Source organism: Chiloscyllium plagiosum, chromosome 31, assembly GCF_004010195.1.
Source record: "Chiloscyllium plagiosum isolate BGI_BamShark_2017 chromosome 31, ASM401019v2, whole genome shotgun sequence".
NCBI lineage: Eukaryota > Metazoa > Chordata > Chondrichthyes > Orectolobiformes > Hemiscylliidae > Chiloscyllium > Chiloscyllium plagiosum.
Window position 1 is genome coordinate 35,433,630 of NC_057740.1, and position 3,760 is coordinate 35,437,389.

The 3,760-nt window shown below is 45.3% G+C and overlaps 1 protein-coding gene across 5 annotated transcripts in view; it reads left to right on the plus strand.

Moving 5' to 3' along the window:
* The first annotated feature begins 1,513 nt into the window (after positions 1-1,513).
* The window catches only part of LOC122565409 (spindlin-Z-like), a 102,836-nt gene continuing 100,589 nt past the window's right edge, over positions 1,514-3,760 (plus strand). For 3 of the 5 annotated variants that reach the window (XM_043721355.1, XM_043721359.1, XM_043721356.1), the window contains exon 1: positions 1,515-1,643. The gene's annotated coding sequence lies outside the window, so the exon portion shown is untranslated. Of the gene's footprint in view, positions 1,644-3,760 lie in introns of all 5 variants that reach the window. The other 2 variants (XM_043721357.1, XM_043721358.1) reach the window with 1 other exon arrangement.

The following is a 3,760-nucleotide window of genomic DNA, read 5'->3' on the forward strand; positions in this document are numbered from 1 at the left end:
GGCAGGTCAGGCAGCAGGTCAGGCAGCATCCAAGGAGCAGAAGAATCGATGTTTTGGGCCTATGCTCTTCATCAGAAATGTGTCCCACATTCAGAACAGGCCTGTATCTGATAGCTGTTCTTCGGGAGGCTTTGGTTGGCTTCTCCCTCTCAGATGTCTTTTGTTCCGATGGGACCCCTGGTCTGGCTTTCCTGTTCTTGGTTCTCAGTTTGGCCTCTGTAGTTCTTGGTTCTGAAGCTGCTGGTTGGTGGTGGAAGGCTATGGGGAAGCTGTTTATGCAGAAGCCTGTTGTGAAAAAGGCTTTCTCAGGCGAGATCAGGGCTGGCAGTTATATCTTGATGTTCTCTTCTGAAGTTAATTGGCTTTCCGATGGTTAGACTATGTGTAAATGGGTTTTGATCAAGATTGAATGGCCAGTACGTCCAGGTCCCATACTGTCGGCACAGTGTAGCCCCAGGCGTAAAAGTTGTCTTGGGCGAGGGTCTATTGCATTTGGTCGATTGTTCTTTTAGAGAAGAGGTGTACATTGGGACTAAGCTAGACCACTCAAAACATTCTTGAGGAGGCAACTCAGACCATAACTTTGCAATTTGTTTCAGTAAGTGTACAGTGAAAATTACCCGGATTAAGTTAGCTAGGTTGACTACTAGATTTTAATACAGACAAAAAAGTTATACACAAAATTACAAAAGAACATAATAAAGAACCCCTACAGAACTCAGCCTATCCAACTAGACTTAATTATGCTGTTCTGAATATACACAACAGTCCCATTAAGCAAACTCTTAAACCCAGTATAACTGGAACACGTGCTTACAACTTGAATTTGAAGGGCAGAAAGAGAGACAGTTTCAGAAATCACTGTTGAACTTCCCAGTTCAAGACTGAATTAAAACTGCTCAGTTCAGCTAGAGAGCTGACCACTCCCTTTTTATTATACCGGTCACTTCTAAAACATGACCACTTTGGCCTGAAGTCTCATCTGTTTACATATAAACAAAAGGCCTCTCAAAATTCTTTTCATCTCTGTACCAAACCAGACTGATCGGAGCCCAGCCTGGTTTATTACCCCTCTGAAAAAAAATCAAGGACAGAGTATCCTTGAGCCAAGGAACAGCTTTTAGAAAAACAAACGGGACTAGCTAGTGTAGAGAGAAATCGGTTATTGTTTCAAGTCTGGTATTCCTTCTTCAGACACAATATAACAAAGAACTGCTGATGCTGAAAGTTTGAAAGAAAAGCAAAAATTGCTGGAGAAACTCAGCAGATCTATCAGCATCTGTAGAGATTTAGAGAGAGTTTACAGTCCAATGACTCTTCAGAACTTTTGTGTGTATTTCTGGCCATTCTCACGTGTTTTGATCCTGAATGTAGTTAGCATTTAAGCAGAATAGAGATGGTAGCCTGTGATGTCAAAACAACTGAAGCTGACGTCTCCACTTTAATGAGGTGAATGTGCGGCAGAAGAGACATAGAAACGATGAGGGGAGTCAAGTGGACTACAATTCCCAGCATGCCCGGTGTCTCTGCGCATGTGCACCCTCCCATGGTTGCTTCCCGTCTGCGCGAGCCCCCGGGGTTCTGGGTGGCTTTTTTTTTGCTCGAGCAAAAATGAATGCGTGAGGCAGCGTCAGAAACTGCAGGTAAAAAGATTGCAATTCTCTGCCTTCCATTTCATACTTTCTCATCTTTGCACGGTTTTTAATGCACCAATGCCATTCTCCGGACGAAAATAAAACAAAAACGTCTCGCAACTTTTTTTATTCAAGTTGGAAAAAAATCTTTTGTTTGGTGGGGGGGGGGGGTCGGTTAAACTTCCAAAATGTCTGGCCTATTGTGGCAGCTTCCTTCATGTCATTTTTTTTCTCTCTCTCTCCCCTTTGCGTTACTCCCGAGCTTATTACTGACAGAGGGGGAGAAAAGCTGGGGGGAATTTTAATGAAAATTCAAGCGAGCCCTGAGGGAGGAACGTCGGGGAAACATTGTTGCTCTTTTTGGTAGCAGTTTTGGTTTGCATTGGAACGCGGGGGGTGGTAACACTGAATGGAAAAGAAACATTGTGTCGAAAATGTCAATAGTATCCATTTGGTTTCCCTCCCCCGATACAGTGTTGCTGTACAGTGCCAGCGTGTATTCGCGGACGTTTTTTTTCCCCCCCCCCCCCCCCCGATTCTATTTGCATTTAAAAATAAGTATGATATGTATTTCACCCCCCCCCCCCATGTAAAGGCGGCATTATTGTTTGAGGAAATGCGTCGTGTAACATGGAAGTCAGGCCAAACCCATGTCTCTCTCTCTCTCTCTGTCTGTTTGTTTGCCTGCCAGTGCTCCTGCTTCATGTTCACGGGTTTCAATGCTGCTGGAATGCAGTCTGTCCTCCTCCTGGCCTGATCATCTGGGTTTCTCTGTGACATCTTCAAAAGTTAGGGGGGGGGGGTGGTGGAGGGGAGAGGAAGGAACATGAGCGGCTTTTGGTAGGAGGGGTCAATCCGCCGTTGGATAGGATCCGTACAGCTTTTGCAATGGCTTGCAATCACATCACGAGCATTGGCCTGATTTTTTAAAAATTTATTCCCCCCCCCCCCCCCCCCGGTACATGCGGCTGCACGACCGCCTTTTGTGAGGGAGAAATAAAGGCTGAGGCATCTGCAACATGTTAAAAAAAACACACAAAGTTGATATCCTCTTGCATCCAGACCCATGCAGAAAGATGTTAATATCACGTATATGTCCCATTCTGCACCTTTTTTTAAAAATGAAAATTGGATGTATTCATCGCAGTTTTTGCTCTGCGGTGTCTTTTTTTTCCACGGGCGTTGTTTGGGCTGGCGAAAGTAATCTCTGGTGGAATCCTCGGTTCAGTTCACCATGGTGACGGTGACGCGAAGTGGACGCATTTTAAATAGATTATTAGCATCAGGTTCACACTTCGCAGGCCAGCACGGTCATAAATTCATTGTTTTCTGTGTCAGACATAATAGGGCTGGAGAATGACCGAAGAAAGACAGTGTGTAACGTTTTAGAATACCCCTTAATGTTTGTGCCTGTGATGTGGTATTGGAAATTAATTGCAGCTAAATCTCTAGCAGTACAACGATGGATCCAGTAGGTTCCTGATTTGGTTAAAAAATCTAAACTGCAGATGCTGTAAACGAGACAAAAGTAGAAATTGATTTAAGCTTTCCTTTATTGGTCAGAACATGAAGTATTGGAGTTGAGAGGTCATGTTGAGGCTGTACAGGACATTGGTAGGCCACTTTTGGAATATTGCGTGCAAGGACATTGTGAAACTCGAAAGGATTCCGAAAAGATCTACAAGGATGTTGCCAGATTGGAGGATTTGAGCTATCGGGAAATGCTGAATAGAGTCATAGAGATGTAGAGCACGGAAACAGACCCTTTGGTCTAACCTGTCCATGCTGACCAGATATCCCAACCCAATCTAGTCCCACCTGCCAGCACCTGGCCCAGGACAGAATGTCCCTGGTGCTCACCTTCCACCCTACCAACCTTTGCATAAACCAAATCATCTGCTGACATTTCCACCACCTCCCAAAACTACCCCATCACCAGGGATATATTTCCCTCCCCACCCCTTTCTGCCTTCCGCAAAGACCGTTACCTCTGTGACTACCTGGTCAGCTCCACGCCCCACTACAACCCACCCTCCTATCCTGGCACCTTCCCCTACCATCGCAGGAACTGTAAAACCTGCGCCCACACCTCCTCCCTCACCTCTATCCAAGGCCCTAAAGGAGCC